The sequence below is a fragment of the Bufo gargarizans genome, chromosome 5 (genome assembly GCF_014858855.1).
Source record: "Bufo gargarizans isolate SCDJY-AF-19 chromosome 5, ASM1485885v1, whole genome shotgun sequence".
NCBI lineage: Eukaryota > Metazoa > Chordata > Amphibia > Anura > Bufonidae > Bufo > Bufo gargarizans.
The window spans coordinates 136,502,159-136,520,522 of NC_058084.1; the positions used below are offsets into that span (position 1 = coordinate 136,502,159).

The window sequence follows — 18,364 nt, forward strand, 5'->3', positions numbered from 1 at the left end:
GTCTGAGAAAACAGATCCGTCCCCATTGACTTACATTGTGTGCCAGGACTGATCAGTTTGGCTCCGCTTCGCAGCAGGCAGCTTTTTGGTGTCCGCCTCCAGAGCGGAATGGAGACGGAACGGAGGCAAACTGATGCATTCTGAGCGGATCATTTTCTATCCAGAATGCATTAAGGCAAAACTGATCCATTTTGAACCGCTTGTGAGAGCCCTGAACGGATCTCAGAAACGGAAAGCCAAAACGCCAGTATGAAAGTAGCCTTCCTTTTTTTTTCACATTCATTATCAGCCACAGAACGCATTAAGAAAAATGGAGAGCTGCAGATGTGAGACTGTTACCAATGAATACAGACACCGACTGTAAACCTTCAAGGTTTATTGCGGAACATTTATCAAACGGAGTGCAAAGGGAAACTGGCTTAGTTGTCCACAGCAACCAATCAGGTTTCAGCTTTCATTTTTCAGAGGTCCTTTAGAAAATGAAAGAATAAATCTGATTGGTTGCTATGGGCAACAAGCTAGTTTTTCCTTGCACCAGTTTTTATAAAAATCCCCCAATGTGTTCACGTGAAAACCTTTGGTTTTAAACTGAAAAAGTGCCTTGCGTCTAGTTTACAGGGTAGACAAAACAGCCTTTCCCTTGATAAAGGCAAAGTCTAAATTATGTGTCATATGGATAGCTGCAGCCTGCCCAAGACCCCAGTACGTAAGGCATTCCTAGCCTGCTGCCTATGGAAATATGCACAGCCTTGTTCCTAGTGGCGTCTGTTTTCCCGTGGACACGAAGTCTGTAGAACACACAGACATTTGGAAATCTGCAAGTCCAAGGACAAATGTAAGTCAAGGACAGAGAGATCGTGTTCAGAAGATTATACAAGGATAGCTGCAACCACCGAACACAGCAATTACTTCTCAGCTTAAAGGGGTTGTCCAGGTTCAGAGCTGAACCCAGACATATCTCCGTTTTCACCCCTCTGGCCCCCGTGACATGAGCAGTGGAGCATTTCATGCTCCGATGCTCTCCCTTTCCCTGCACTGTATTGTGCAGAGCTGTTTGTTTATACACTGCCTGCCCCCCAAAAAAAGAAAAAGTCGCCACCAAAAAAGAAAAAAAGATTCTCAATGGGGTTAAGGTCTGGACTCCGTGGTGGCCAATCCATGTGTGAAAATGATGTCTCATGCTCCCTGAACCACTCTTTCACAATTTGAGCCCGATGAATCCTGGCATTGTCATCCTGGAATATGCCCCCACCATCAGGGAAGAAAAAATCCATTGATGGAATAACCTGGTCATTCAGTATGTTCAGGTAGTCAGCTGACCTCATTCCTGGAGCACATACCGTTGCTGAACCTAGACCTGACCAACTGCAGCAACCCCAGATCATAGCACTGCCCCCACAGGCTTGTACAGTAGGCACTAGGCATGATGGGTGCATCACTTCATCTGCCTGTCTTCTAACCCCGATGCGCCCATCACTCTGGACTCATCAGATCACATGACCTTCTTCCATTGCTCCAGAGTCCAATCTTTATGCTCCCTAGCAAATTTAAGCCTTTTATTCTGGTTTGCCTCACTGATTAGTGGTTTTCTTACAGCTACACAGCTGTTCAGTCCCAATCCCTTGGGTTCCCTTTGCATTGTGCGTGTGGAAATGCTCTTACTTTCACTATTAAACATAGCCCTGAGCTCTACTGTTTTTCTTGATTTGATTTCAATTGTTAAGTGATCGCCGATCACGATCATTCAGGATTTTTTTTTTTCCGGCCACATTTCTTCCTCGAACACGATGGGTCCCCACTATCCTTCCAGTTGTTTATGCGTTGGACAGTTCTTAACCCAATTTTAGTCGTTTCTGCAATCTCCTTAGATATTTTCTCTGCTTGATGCACGCCAATGATTTGACCCATCCCAAACAGACTAAGGCTACTTTCACACTTGCGTTCGGGTGTCCGCTTGTGAGTTCCGTTTGAAGGCTCTCACAAGCGGCCCCGAACGGATCCGTCCAGCCCTAATGCTTTCGGATCCGCTCAGAATGCATCAGTCTGGCACCGTTTGTCCTCCGCTCCGCTCAGCAGGCGGACACCTGAATGCTGCTTGCAACGTTCGGGTGTCCGCCTGGCCGTGCGGAGGCAAACGGATCCGCCCAGACTTACAATGTAAGTCAATGGGGACGGATCCGTTTGAAGTTGACACAGTATGGCTCAATTTTCAAACGGATCCGTCCCCCATTGACTTTCAATGTAAAGTCAAAACGGATCCGTTTGCACTATCATAAACAAAAAAAAAATAATTTTTTTTTTTTTTTTTTTGAGATGTGTCTATCGACATGGTTGTTTAAGAAATGAGAAGCAACTCATTGCACCAGTTGGGGTTAAATAACTTATTGCCAGCTGAAAGATAATTGCCCTATTATCCAATAGGAGGCTCATAACTATTTGCTTAGTTAAAACCAGGTGGCGACTTTTTTTTTCTTGGGACAGGCAGTGTATTTTTACACTGTTAGGCCTCATGCACACGACCGTTGTTTTGGTCCGCATTGGAGCCGCAGTTTTTGCGGCTGCCCTAAAGCCCGGCAATTAGTGCCGGTGACGTCACTGGGCTCGCTGCTAGGCGGAAGCATCCACCTAGCAGTCCTTATGGAGAGCCCGGTATGTCCTCCAAAAAATGCCTTTGCCCTGCGCGATTCAGTACAGGGCAAAGGAGAGTATCGGAGCATGAAATGCTCATGGGGGCTTTAAGGGGACGTCTACATGCCGACATTTGCAGCGCAACATTTCATGGAACGCTTGGCAATGGTGTCGTAATGCAACATGCTGTGACAGTGGCAAAAACTCCAGACACGCTGGATTTTGTGTTGCAGGTCACATGTCATGCGTGACTTCTTAATTATTGACTTTAATGCAAGTCATGTGCTACAAGCGACTCGCCTGTTTTCACAGCCAAAACACAGTTTTAAAATATTCGCACAACAGCAAAGTCGCATATATTTTGCATCCTTTGACTTCTCTGCAACTTTGACTCATGTAACACATTTTACGGGGTAGCCATAACCCTTAGGGCTCATGCACACAAGCGGACTTGCTCAATGCCCTTGCAGCAGATCGCAGCCCGCAATGCATAGCCACCAGCCATATGCACTCCACTTGCGGATGCAGACCCATTGACTTGAATGAGTCTGCAATCTGCAACATACGGCCGAAAATAGAAAATATTTGGCGGTGCAGAGGCACGGATCAAAAGCTCACGGAAGCGCTTCATAGTGCTTCTGTGGGCTTCCGATCTCCAAAAAGAGAGGTGAAGCTCTATCTTTGGTTGTATCTGGCAAATGCTGACCCATTGACTTCAAGTGCACACAGCCAGTGCCAGTATATTGCAGACTGGCCGTTTACGGTCCGCAATACGGGCACTGAGCAAGTATGCTTGCGTGCATGAGCCCTTATGCTTTGATTAAAGCTTATAATATTCGATAGAGTAATACATCAAATTTTTTCTATATCACATGTATACAGCTTAAAAATTATAAAAACTTTAATACAAGTCAGCAGTCATATCTGCTTTAAATGCTTTGCAAGAACGGATCCGTCTCTCCGCTTGTCATGCGGATAGACGGATCAGTCGTGTATTTTGTTCCATAATTTTACCGTTCTGCGCGTGCGCAGGCCAGAAGGACGGATCCGGCATTCCGGTGTTTTGGCACTAATACATTCCTAAGGGGACAAATGCCGGATCCGGCATTCAGGCAAGTCAGTTTTTTTTCACCGGAGATGAAACCGTAGCATGCTACGGTTTTATCTTTTGCCTGATCAGTCAAAACGACTGAAGACATCCTGATGCATCCTGAATGGATTACTCTCCATTCAGAATGCATGGGGATATGCCTGATCAGTTCTTTTCCGGTTTAGAGCCCCTGTGACGGAACTCTATGCCGGAAAAGAAAAACGCTAGTGTGAAAGTACCCTAAATAACGGGTGTAGCATAAGGGCGCTACACCATAAAGACATCCTCTATGTTAGCCTATGAGCATGGAAAATGTTAATGCCGGCATATCGTTTCACTGCAGAATATTAGTTCCGCAGCAGAACAGAACACACAATGTTTTGTTGCAGATTTCTGCTATTAAAAAGGTAAATTTCTTAAAAACGCCTTTATGTACAACTATAAGGCTACCTGCACACATTGCATATTACACGGATTACAAATTGACAAATCTCATGTATACTTTGCAGATATTTTCCATGTGGGAATTGACCTGCCATGTGGATTTTGAAATCTGCAGCATGTCCATGGTTTTAGTGGATTTTTCGTTGAGACTTAACCTTTTGCAAGGCAAAGGGCGAGATCAGGGCAAAACTGCATCAAAATGTGCAAGTAACGCATGGAGATTTTGGCACAGATTGGGTGTTAAATTCACGCAGAAATTCTTGACACTTGTGTGCAAAAGTGAAAAAAAAAAATAAAAATATTTTTAGCAAAGACAGGAGTAAGGACTTTTACAATTTTACACATAAGTACTTTATGCCCCTATCACACAAGCGAGTTTTCTGCCCGGGTGCGATGCATGAAGTGAACGCATAGCACCCGCACTGAATCCTGACCCATTTATTTCAATGGGTCTGTGTACATTTTCTATATTCAGCGTTTTTCACGCAGCCCTGACCCCATTGAAGTGAATGGGGGCTTCAGAAAAAAAACACATTGCATCTGGATGTAATCCGGATGCACAACAGGTTTGTAAACCCTTTAGGCCCCTTTCACACGGGCGAGTTTTCCGTGCGGGTGCGATCCGTGCGGCGAACGTATGGCACCCACACTAAATCCTGACCTATTCATTTCTATGGGGCTGTGCACATGAGCGTTGTTTTTAACGCATCACTTGTGCGTTCAGTTGAAATCGCAGCATGCTCTATATTGTCCGATTTCGACGTGACGCAGGCCCCATAGAAATGAATGGGGTGTGTTAAAATCGGATGGCATCCACAAGCAAGTACGGATGCCATGCGATTTGCACGCACGGTTGCTAGGAGACGATCGGGATGGAGACCCGATCATTATTATTTTCCCTTATAACATGGTTATAAGGGAAAAGAATAGCATTCTGAATACAGAATGCATAGTAAAACAGCGCTAGAGGGGTTAAAAAAATATAAAAAAAATTTTAACTCACCTTAGTCCACTTGCTCGCGAAGTCCGGCATCTCCTTGTGTCTCCGCTGCTGATGAACAGGACCTGGGGTGAGCTGCTCCATTAAATAGAGCTTAGGGACCTTCGATGACGTCACTCCGGTCATCACATGGTCTTTTACCATGGTGAATCACCATGGTAAAAGATCATGTGACGTACCATGTGATGACCGGAGTGACATCATCGAAGGTCCTTAAGCTCTATTTAATGGAGCAGCTCACCCCAGGTCCTGTTCATCAGCAGAGGAGGCACAAGGAGATGCCGGGCTTCGCGAGCAAGTGGACTAAGGTGAGTAAATTTTTTATTTATTTTTTAACCCCTCTAGCGCTGTTTTACTATGCATTCTGTATTCAGAATGCTATTATTTTCCCTTATAACCATGTTATAAGGGAAAATAATACAATCTTCAGGACATCAATCCCAAGCCATGACAATGTTTTGCACTCGCGCGGGAAAATCGCGCATTTTCCCGCAACGCACCCGGCTCTTATCCGGGCAAAAAAAACTCACGCCCGTGTGAAAGAGGCCTTAGGGTTTTTTTCACACGTGTGAAAAATGCATCAACACTGATTGCACCCGCGCCCTTGCTTGCACAATGCTGCAAGTTTCACTGAGCGCACCCTGAGCCAATCCGTATCGTTCATGTGAAAGAGGCCTTAGGGCTCTTTCACACGAGCAGATGCCGTGCGGGTAATCCGCTGCGTGAAAGAGAGCCAAGCCCGGTTCTGGACAGCAGAGACACGGAGCAGTAACATGACTGATAATACTCCGTGCCTCTCTGTGACCTTTTTACTACAAAATCACAGTGAGATAAAGTTGTCACCGTGATTTTGTAGTAAAAAGATCACAGAGAGGCAAAGAGCATTATCAGTCATGTTACTGCTCCGTGTCTCTGCTGTCCGGATCAGGGCTTGGCACGCAGTGGATTCCCCGCACGGGATCCGCTCGTGTGAAAGAGCCCTTACACTCTTCCTCAGTTTGAGTGAATGTGTGAACCCGGCCCTAGAAAAAGCATCCAACTTAATTTTTCACCTACCTTTGTGATTTCAGGTGAACTAATTGAAAGACATGGTTAGCAGTTCATGTATGCGAAAGGGAATTCAATAGAACCTGAAAAACACAATCAATAAATTTGTCAGCGCAATCCTATGCGGATACAAAACAAGTCCAACAACTTTCTGGGGTCATTTCCGATGAGAAGTATGCCATTTTGGCGTACTTTTGTAGCAGATTAGGTCGCAAAGGGGATTTGCGGCCGAATCTGCGACTTTTCCCCGCTCATGACTCTTTCCCAAGATGATGGAAAAAGGGGCGTGGGGTGGAAGGGAGAGAGCCGGCTGACCAGTCTCCGTTCTCATTTTCGGTGTCTCTCGCCTAAGTTATGTAGAGACTGGCGAGAGACCCCAGACAAGGGTGCAGTGCATTTTAGCCTCCCCACACCCAGCTCCATTCAAATGCAATGCTGCTGGGCCTCTCCTGACAGACGGGGCACAGGACTCCGGAAGGCGCGCCTGTCTCTTGGTGCGAGAGATCTTTGGGATATGATTACCAAGTTATGTACCCAAAGCCACACATTCACAGTTGGGGTAGAGCCCTCACACCACACAAAACCTGACACAATGCCCTGACATTTTTCATTCACATTTTTGTAAAAAAAACAAAAAAAACAAACAGGGGACCAAGTAGTCAAATAATATATTATATCATTTATTTTTATGTACGTAGAGCAATCATCAGCGCTTTAAGTGCCTTCGGTATCGTTAATGTAGATACAATTCATTATTTTTGGCAGCGCACCCCTGTTTACACAGATCTATGTGCCGCTGACAACCCACGATTTCCCATTTTCCACATAAAAGGGCAATCACCCAACAAATGAGCAGTAACACTTATTGGGTGACTGGAGGCAGGTCTACATAGGGCAACGAATGGGTTAACGAATGTTCGTATGAATGTCCATGCTCCATCACTAGCTGGTGTAAAAGGTTCTCACAGGGTGGATGTGATGGCCGCATTTCATAGACCAACTGTTAACCAGCTGCCCGAAACTCACTGCATTAAGCCTCATGCAGATGTCCGTGAAACACGGTCCGTGAGATACCGGACTGGCATTGCAGGAGCGCACGGCGTCATAGAAACCAATTACGCCATGCGCTCCTGCAGTGCCAGTCCGGTATCTACTGGACCGTGTTCCAGGGATGTCTGCTTGAGGCTTTATAGTGATTTATGGTGCTGCGAGTTCCAACCTGACTGTGGGTCAACTGTACAGTATTCACAGCATCATTCGATCACAGCCACACCCACCTGTGACAGTCCGTGGCCGCATAATTTTACCGTACTACGGGGGTCATATCCTAAATCTAAGAAGAAAAAAAAAGTAGCCCTAGGAATACAGCCTGTAGCAAGTTATTAAAATAAGATAAAAATAATAAAAAATATTGCTAGGTGCCCATTTAAGTGCAGGGGTCTCAGAGATATTCGGGCACCTGGATGCACTACCTCTGGACGGCAATATCCATTTTTTGCAGTAAAAAATTTAATAAATAAAAAATCTAGGTGTAGCCCTTGCCTAATAGAACTAATCACATGAGCAGAAGCTAGCTTCAGCTGCATCCATTCACCACCTAATCAACTGCACAAATAAAGGACAAGAAAATCCATTTGTACAATCCTCTGAAGACTTGCATTCTGCCATGGTATGGGGGGCCCGGCCTCACCAAACATGAACTCAGTCACAGATGGTCAACAAGGTCAAAGTATATGGCTTCTGAGAAAACAGTAGGCTTTCACAAGCAATGAGTCCAAATCAGCAACAACTGTAATCCAATCCTGCCATCCACGGAGCCACGTGAGCATTTTATCACCGCACCCGACACATGATGTATACTTCACCTGCAACCAGAATTATTAGCATTTAGTGAAGTGTGAAGAAAATATACACAAAACTTTGGCCGTAGGCAACACATCTTCCCAAATACTCCGACTTCCACCCATTATTACACTGAAGTTGTAGCGCTTGCCAATTGTTTCCCTAACTGACAAACAATATAGCTTGCTGTGCTACGCTGTTTCAGTAGCTCTCATGCACTCTGCTGTTTCCTGCAGGACCGTCTCATCTTGCCTTCGTAACGGCGAGTGGAGACCACCCCTTTAGGGCTACATTCACACAACAGTGGAAAAAAAACATCCATTAAGAACAGATAAACTTTCAGTTTTTAAATAGACTTTTTTTCACCAATGCCCTTCTGAGAAACGGAAAAACTGACCCCTTCAATGGGGCTGTCGGTCAGTGAAAACGGAGCAGAATTAACATGTTCTATTTTTTTTTTATGTCCATTAATTAATGGCCATCAAAAAAAAATAATAACTACAGCGTGAATAACCCCATAACGTGACGGCCGTTAAAAAAAATTAAAAAAATTGCTTTCTACTGTCATCCTGACGTCACACAGCGTCAGTGCACGTAAGCGCGCACTATGACCTATGTCCTGACGATGTGTTAGGAGGAAACTGCAGCGCGGTGCGGGCTGGCGGGTAACTGCAGAGCGGTGATTAACAACAAGCGCTTCACTCCTGCTCCATGGTCACATGACACAAATGAATCCTCGATGCAAAAAATTTGCATCACGGATTTTTTTGCGTCGAATTACTCGATTCAAATCGAGTAAGTTTCAGCCCTAGTTACGTGCCTCCATTCCGCACCTTCCGGATTGTGGACCCACTCAAGAAAATCCGCATCCGTGATGCAGTGCACAAACGGACGGTACCCGTATACTGCGAACGCGTATTGCGGGCCGCAATACGGACATGGCCGATCATGAGCGTTTTTGCGGCATCGTGCCAGACACATTGAATATCTTTTATGCTTGGAAACAGATGTAAAAAAGAGGAATGAAAACTGGGGCTGGAGAAGTTTTTACTCCAGGCACACGGACTGCCAGCAGTGCACCTTGCCACAAATTAGGCGCTTTCTCTGCCAGAGAAGGCGGAAAGGGGGGGGGAACAAAGACTCCCATGGTGTTAACTATTACAATACATTGCTGACTTCTGTTAAACAGATGGTTCCCTCAAAAATCTGGGGCAAAAATGTTGCAAAGGAATACTGGTTTAGCTGTCCATAGCAACCAATCCCATTTAAGCTCTGAAAAATTAAAGGTTTTCCTTTACACAGATTTTGATAACTCTGCCCCCGAGTCTATACAACTACAGGTAGGCTTACTTTAAAGAGAATTTTATTCCAGAAATGTTGTGCAATTTTGGTGCAAAATTGTGCATCTTAGGCTATAACTCTACTGCAAAGCTCAAGCATGTCGGAAGAAGTGTACAAACCCTAGATACGCCAAACTGAACCACCTTTTTTAGACAGATTTTTGTACAAGGCAAATTAGTAAATTTGGGCCAATGTTTTTTTTTTTTTATTCAGATTTTATATATCTTTATATAAACGTTAGCAACCTTGAGTCAAATATTAAACAGTATTACATATACATATATGATAAAAATATATAATAGATGTATAAAAAGATTTACTATACAACTACTACTATAAAACTAGGAAAACCATTAAAACAAAAGATAAAGGTGATACTTAAAACTGAAACCAATATCAATGGGAAAGGACCACCTCGAATATAGAACCACATGATGGTCTCACTTTTCAGGAACTTTGGAATACGACACGTTGATCCATCTTTGTTTTTCCCAAAAGTAAACGACTTGGTCTAGATTTCTAATAGCAGTGTCTTGTCTGTTCCCAGACCTTCCCAATCACCAAAAACCTTTCTTGTAGTACCATTTGCTGGAAGCAGCTATCCATCTTACAAAGCCTGGAGTGACAGATGCTCTTAGTAGAGCCCTTACTGTGGTGAGTGAGGACCAGATAAAATCTCCAGGAACTGCAGCCTGTGGTTGTCCCCAGTGACAGGGACTCCATAAATCTTTCACAGGGAAGGCATTAAAACAATGGCAAATATGCTAATTACAAATCAAGGCCAGATAATCTGGTGATCCCACTCACTTTTCCACTGAAGGGCAACTTCTTAGCGAGCAGACGTTATAACAGTCTTTGGGCTGTACACAGCCCGATACTGCAGAAAATTGTCGGGAAGGAAGCGTTCCTTCCCAACAATTGCCTGCTCACTAGTGGAGGAGACAGTTATTACATGCAGCGATCTCCTCCAAAACATGAGATGCGATCGTTATGCCATAGTTCGTCGCCATGCTGTCTAGTTGTTTGCCGGCAGCAGATCGCCATTAGACCGCACGATCTGCTGCCGGCAAAGCTTTTTAGGCATGCTGAAAGATCAGACTGCCCCATGAATGAGGTAATCTGATAATCGGCGGCAGTATTACACTGGCAGATCACCGCGAATATGCGTTCCTACGAGAACTCATTAACGATATACTGGCCAGCAATGGGCTTTACTTGACCACTGTTTATAAAAAATAAAGAATGGAGCGGCACAAGATGAGAACGCAACCTTCTCAATGCTTTTGAAGCCAAATAAAGAAATGCTTCCTAGAGGAAGGACAAATCACTAGCATAAAATACCAATCCTATATCACCCTTATCAAAGTCTACCTCAATAAGTTTTTCTATATTTCCATCAAGCAATTTTTAGTTGAAGGGTTACTGTAGAAAAACTTGTGTTTCTTAAAACTCAAACAATTTTCCATGCAGATGACCCTTGGTGAGCATAAAATGTTGCCAACCCCTCTTTCAGCTATGTCCTACAAAACATTTTTTTTAGCAACTATTTGGGAGGATATGGATATTTGTTTAAGGGATCCTGTGTACTCAACCGAACTTTAGGTCAATATAATAAAAAGAGGATATAGAAACCAACGATTCTTGGATTTAAATATTGTTCTCTGCGACACCATGTAGTACCATATTGGAAATCCTCATAAAGGGCCTATTGGACTGCTCAATTATCGGGCACTGTAATACCAACATAACACTGCACATGGGAAATAAGATAATAACTATAGATAAAATAACTTGCTAAAATAAGCTCAGTAGAGTCTAGATGGGTTAAAAGAGATCTGTGGAAAGAACCAATTCTATGTCTGAAAAACCCATTAATGAGCAAGGTGTTTAAAAAGAAATGTTACGTTCAGCCATTGTGAAGTCAGTATGATCTGACACAAAACCAAGTACAATAAACTCATCTCAACACATCTCAAAGCTTTTCTGCATTAGCTTTCACAACATTGACACCCACCAAACAAATGACCTTGAGATGACAGCTTTAACCATCTTACCTTTTAGGAAATGTTCGCATAGCCGAATAAAAATTAGACCCCACTCAACAAAGTACAGATTCACACCAAAAGAGAAACAAAATCCACCCACATCAAGTTCCTTATTGCCTGGATGAACAAAAACAAAAGGCTGCACCAAGTCCAGATCATAGGAGGAGGAATCTAGACAGCATCCACATCCATCATTACTACACAATGAAAGAATTCTTACTCTTCTCCACTCTATGGTTAATGAGAGTGGAAAAAAAAGTCAAGACCATTCAAAGGCATTTAAACTTCTTACCTAATGATCTCAATTTTGAATCTACCCATAGGCCATCCAATGGTATAGCTAAAGAGCTTTGAAAATAACATTACAGTGCAACACTAAAGGTGACCATGCACATTAGTCTAAAGTTGAGCAAAACAAACTTTCGGCTGAAATTTAAAAACGATAGTTTAAGCCGACCGATGACAGAGCATCATTGTCTGAAAAGAAGATGGTCGTGTTTGATATTTTCCTCCACCAGTGTACGAAAGATCTTCGTTGATCGTCCGGTTTCACTAAACATACATGGGCAGTTTGATCAAGTGTAATGGCCAATGTGGACTAAAATGTGTGTGGTCATGTCGTTCACTAGATGATTGTTTGTTCAGCTGATGTTCAACCATCAGCCAACTTCTATTATTATGTGTATGGCCTCCTTAAACTTGTAAGGGCAATACATGAGGGGCATGGTTGATCTGTGATGACAATGCTATAAGTTAAAACAAAAACAGTACCTATGGACCTCTGTTTGTGGCCTAAAATGGGCTTCCATTGATGGGATGCAGATCCTGCTCTTTAATTACAGCAGCCAACATTAACCGGAAAAAAAAAAATCTAACACAGCAGATCAACTTTTCCCACCGAATGCTGAAATTGGTAGGCATCCATTACACCCATTCATGTCACAAAAAGGCGAGATGCATAACATGGTTTAAATTAGCCTTTTCCAATGCCTAAAATCTCCAGTGTAGACTTTTTTACACCATTTTGGGTGCCCTTAAATGGGTTGTCCAGCCTTTACCAAGTGATGGCCTATGCTTAGTATATGCCATCACTAGCCAATTGGCGGGGTTCCAACACCCTGCCAACCAAGTTAGTGAATGCAACTACTGGGTTCGAAAATACTACAAACAAAAATGCAATGTGTGTGTAGAGAACTTTAAAAACTGGCCTCACTAAACCCACCAAGATTTAAGGCAAGTCAACACGGGACACACCATAGATTGCTTAAAAAAAAAATCCACAGCAAAGTCTGGATGAGTTGCATGTGGTTTTGTCATGGCCAATTCTGCAGACTTGACCCTATGCCTTGCAAAGGCGGAAAACTGCAGCATAAACTCACATGATCCATGGCCTCGTTTACATCTCAGTCAAGCAGATCTGGCATTGCCAGATTCTCTAGTTCACCATTGGATCTTCATTGACTGTAATGAGGTTCGGCAGCGATCTGGCTGCTTGCCAACATAAATGCCAGGTTTCAGCCAGACAAAAAACATTGCATGCAACGTTTTTTTTTGTCTGATCGACACCTAGCGTGACCCACTGATCTGATAATGAGGACTTATTTTGAGTAGAGGTAATTAAATATTTAGAACCTGGAAAAACTTTAATATTAGGTGCAAATGGTTAAAAAAAAAATGGTTAGGAAATCTTCTAAAAAGGGAAAAATGGTAATCAAAAATTATTAGAAATAAATTTTCTGGCTTCATTAAACTTTCAATTTTATAGTAATGGAAAGTTGGAGAGACTCTGGTTAACGGCAGCCAAATTCCGCCTGGGCCCTAAATAACAAGGAATGTAACATTTCCCATTTCCAAGCGTTCACTTTTCTTTCTAAATAGTATCTCAGAGTTAATTAGGCACTAGGGTATGAGGTCATGGCCTAAATCCCTTACCATCTTGACTACCTGCAGAGTGCTCCTGTATGTGAAGATCCAGAGTTCATTCCCAGTAAACAAAAGACTGGGACATTCCATCTGAATGCCATTGCTACAACGAGCCCATAAAATTCTCTAAGCTTGGGAGTCTAAATAGCTGATCAGCCCTGGGCTGAAAAGAGGGGGAGAAAAAAAAAACACTTATTCTGTCATATGAAAAAGCCATAATCATTAAAGGGGTTGTCCCACTTTGCTTTTTTAATCTTATCAGCAGTAGATGTCCTGATAACTTCCTGGTTCTCAGGCAGTTGAGTGAAGGCCACGCCTCCTCATGACTCACCCTGCGTGCTCGTTCATGTGTATGAGGTCATCCACATGGAGCCGTATGTGAGGTCCCGCCCCCCCCCCCCAGTATAATAAACATTGAGTGCGGCCCCCCCCCCCAGTATAATATACATTTAGTGCGCCCCCCCCCCCCAGTATAATATACATTCAGTGCGGCCGCCCCCCCCCCAGTATAATATACATTCAGTGCGGCCACCCCCCCCCCCAGTATAATATACATTCAGTGCGGCCACCCCCCCCCCCCAGTATAATATACATTCAGTGCGGCCACCCCCCCCCCCCCAGTATAATATACATTCAGTGCGGCCACCCCCCCCCCCCCAGTATAATATACATTCAGTGCGGCCACCCCCCCCCCCAGTATAATATACATTCAGTGCGGCCACCCCCCCCAGTATAATATACATTCAGTGCGGACCCCCCCAGTATAATATACATTGGTGGCGCAGTGGGAAGTGCCAATGAGGGTTAAAAAAATAAATAAAAAATTAACTCACCTCCTCCAATTGTTCGCGCAGCTGCCGGTCTCCTGTTCTATCTTTAGGACCTGTGAAAGGACCTTTGGTGACATCACTGTGGTCATCACATGGTACATCATATGATCCATCACCATGGTAATGGACCATGTGATTAGCTCAGTGACGTCACCAAAGGTCCTTTCACAGGTCCTAAAGATAGAACAGGAGACCGGCAGCTGCGCGAACAATTGGAGGAGGTGAGTTAATTTTTTATTTATTTTTTTAACCCTCATTGGCACTTCCCACTGCGCCACCAATGTATATTATACTGGGGGGGTCCGCACTGAATGTATATTATACTGGGGGGGGTGGCCGCACTGAATGTATATTATACTGGGGGGGGGGGGTGGCCGCACTGAATGTATATTATACTGGGGGGGGGGGGGGGGGGTGGCCGCACTGAATGTATATTATACTGGGGGGGGGGGGTGGCCGCACTGAATGTATATTATACTGGGGGGGGGGGGGGGGTGGCCGCACTGAATGTATATTATACTGGGGGGGGGGGGGGGGCGCACTGCGCCACCAATGTTAATACAAATGCAGGAGGTGGGTGCCGGAGTGAAATAGCCGGCACCCGACCTCTATGATAGGGGGCTGCGATCAGCGGCAGTTAACCCCTAAGGTCCCGCTCCCTGTCATAGAGGTCGGGTGCCGGCTATTTGATTCCGGCACCCGCCTGCTGTATTTGCGCATGCGCGGGCGTGCGCGTACTTGTAGGAATGGAGAGGCGGCCCGAGTACTTGTTCAGCCGTTGTGCGCAGGCGCGGCACAGCGATGCGGCCGGACGAAAGAGGCCGTATCCATGGGATACAGAAAACAACAAAGGAATCGCTTTACATGATTTTTTGAATGAAAGGTAGCTTTTGGATAATAACATGGATAGGAAGATATGTTGTGTGGGGGTAAATAGATTAGATAAAACCTATTTTATGAAGTGGGACAACCCCTTTAAGTTACGGGCCTACTATAAAACAGCACTAAATTAGCCACACTCAAAGCATTGATGGGCCTGTGACCAAGTTAAGCTAATCTAAACAGCCTATTCTTCGCTGAAAGTCATTTAGTAATGAAAGTGAGGTCTTAAAATAGAGCAATTGCACATTATTGGAGTACACACCTACAAGAAGGTCAGGCAGCGGCCATGGGTGTCACATGTTCAAAGCAAAACCAGCAGCAACTTTGGAAAAATTAGGCAAGAAGAGAAAACTGTTTGAAACCTCAAGAACTATAGTTGCCTTAAATTATCTACTAAAAGTTAATAGATTCTCTGAAGATATAGGTTCTGTTCACACGACCCTTTCTTTGCATTGGAAAAGCTCAAGACGTATCCAAACAGGTTTAGGCTACTTTCACACTAGCGTTCGGGCGGATCCGCTCATAATAATGCAGACGGAGGCTCCGTTCAGAACGGATCCGTCTGCATTATTTTTAGCATAGAACAGCTAAGTGTGAAAATAGCCTAGTACGGATCCGTCCAGACTTTCAATGTAAAGTCAATGGGGGACGGATCCGCTTGAAGATTGAGCCACATTGTGGCATCTTCAAACGGATCCGTCCTCATTGACTTACATTGAAAGTCTGGACGGATCCGCACGGATCCGCACGGCCAGGCGGACACCCGAACGCTGCAAGCAGCGTTCAGCTGTCCGCCTGTCCGTGCGGAGGCGAGCGGAGCGGAGGCTGAACGCCGCCAGACTGATGCAGTCTGAGCGGATCCGCCTCCATTCAGACTGCATCAGGGCTGGACGGCTGCGTTCGGGTCCGCTCGTGAGCTCCTTCAAACGGAGCTCACGAGCGGACCAGCGAACGCTAGTGTGAAAGCAGCCTTACCGGAAACTTATCTTTTATAGGATGTGCCTGGATGGAATATGAACTCATCCATGATAAAAACAGCAATCCCAATGTAAGGGCTCGTGCACACCACAGTTGCCTGTTTTGCGGATCCTGGCCGTGTGCATTCCGCATTTTGCAGAACTGATCGTCCAGCCCTCTATAGAACAGTCTTATTTTATCCTTGTCCGTACTACGGACAAGAATAGGGCATGTTCTACATTTTTGCGGATGCCATGGAATAGACAAACGGATGAGGAAAGCACACTCATTGCAGGAGTGCTAAACCAGTCAAATGGAAGCCAAAAGCCTCTGTCCAGTCAATAGGGACCGACAAGTCCTTTTTAAGTAAGCACCAGAGGGGAAATTCCTAATTCAGAATGCATTAAGGGCAAAACTGATCCGTTCTGGACCACTTGCGAGATCCCTGAACGGATCTCACAAACGGAAACCAAAAACACCAGTGTGAAAGTAGCCTTAGATTCCAGTCTGGTGCATGGACTGCTGGAGAAGGCATTTAATTCATGACAAAGTCTGCACCTCGTTATAAATTAAAAACTTCCTCTGGTGGAGCAGGGCCTATCAAGACTGGGGTGGCGCACACTGGTCCTAATAAATCAGGGCCTAAGAACCCTCCCAGTACACACGGTAAACATACTGTGCTTACGAATGAAATCTGAGAAGACCCTTAAGAACTCATACCTTAATAATCAGTAATCTTGGCATCTATCGAAATCTGACCATTCACCTGAATCATGGTTTAGTTATGAACAGAAGCCATGATGCTAGTGTGAACAGAGCTTAACCATCATGAACAGGAAGACAATCAAAAAGACCTCATGCAATTTTCTTAAGTTTTTGTCCTAGAATTACATTCTGTTTGAATGTTAGCGTTTATTTAGTGCATCACCGATCATCTTCCAACCTAGCTTAACCGTAACTTACTTTATCAGACAAAAGGCGGAATTCAATAAAATAAAAAAATAAAATAAAAAATCTTGGCATATACAAGCCATTTCTACTTAAGTCAGTGGTAATGAGTCTCCAAGTGCTTCCAGTATCACAAATGGTGACCAGCCTTCAAAGATTTTACAGTGCAGAGCCATTCCAGCTATCTCATCCATCACTGTAGGTCAAGTCATTCATCACAATAGTAAAACTGCAGGGTTTTGTTCTTACAGATAGGCAATCAGCATATCAAAAGGAGGATGGTATGCATTCTTAATGCAATTAGAGCAAATGCTAGAGCTTTTAAGGTTGGTAAACAAAAATTTACATTTAGAAATGGTCTTAGCTCCACAACAAAGTGAGGTCACTATGCACAGTAACGTAATTAAGGCAAAATGGTTTCAAGTCTATAATTGCAAAGAACCAGTTTGCAAAAAAAAAAAAAAGGTATGGAAACTACTTCTATTTAGATTGTTTTAAGGGGCTGTTCAGCTTTGAGAACTTTTTTTTTTAAACCGTCAAGCTCAACCTGTTGTACCTATTGGAAAAATAATTCTCCTGCTCCATGGTCCCTTCAGCGGTCTTCTGGTCCTTGTCTTGTACATTTTCGGACAGAAAAAGGTTCACATATGGAGTCACAGAAAACAACTGGCTTCATCAGTGACGTGTCCCCAAGATGCACATCACTGCTGGATTGCAGCAGCCTATGTGAGCCCACCATCTGGAAGTTTACAGGACAAGGACTATTAGACTACTGAAGGAAGCCTGGGAGCCAGGGACCTGAAACAGAGGCGGGAGCAGGCGAGTCTGGGATTGACAATTCAAGTTCCAAAGACGGACAACCAGTTTAAGGTGTCTATACTGGCTTTTTGAAAAGCTAGGGTGGGTCACCAAGTTCACATGGATCAAGGACCAATTCTTGTTTATACAATTAAAGGTGGAATCTAATTAGTTCCTGTGGGCAACTAAGTCAGTTTTCCTTTACACCAGCTTTGTGAAATCTTCCTCGGTCAGAAGAAAGTACAGGTATAGTGACTAATAATCTTTACATAGTGCCAACATATTCTGCAGTGCTTTACGATTTAGAGCGTACATGATCATAATGATGCCTACAAGCTATGAGGAAACGGGTGGCAACAGAGGTGCAGCCATCTGTTCTAAAGAATCATGCAGTACCCATAATGTTGATCGATGTTTCTTCAAAGTGCCGCTCATGCAGCCAGATGCAAACTGTAATTGGGATGAATGACCGTTATTACAATTGTTTGTTTCGGACTCCGTTAAAACAATGGATTTTGAGAATGAGTTTGACTGTTCGGAGTAGAAAATTCCAGAGAATTGGTGCAGCATGAGGAAAGTCTTGGAGATA

General features: G+C 44.1%; 1 protein-coding gene across 6 annotated transcripts in view; it reads right to left on the minus strand.

The window, feature by feature from the left end:
• GREB1L (GREB1 like retinoic acid receptor coactivator) overlaps positions 1 to 18,364 on the minus strand; it is a 115,902-nt gene that overhangs the window by 68,493 nt on the left and 29,045 nt on the right. For all 6 annotated transcript variants that reach the window (XM_044294469.1, XM_044294470.1, XM_044294468.1 and 3 more), the window contains exon 2: positions 6,219 to 6,292. The gene's annotated coding sequence lies outside the window, so the exon portion shown is untranslated. The remainder of the gene's footprint in view (positions 1 to 6,218; positions 6,293 to 18,364) is intronic.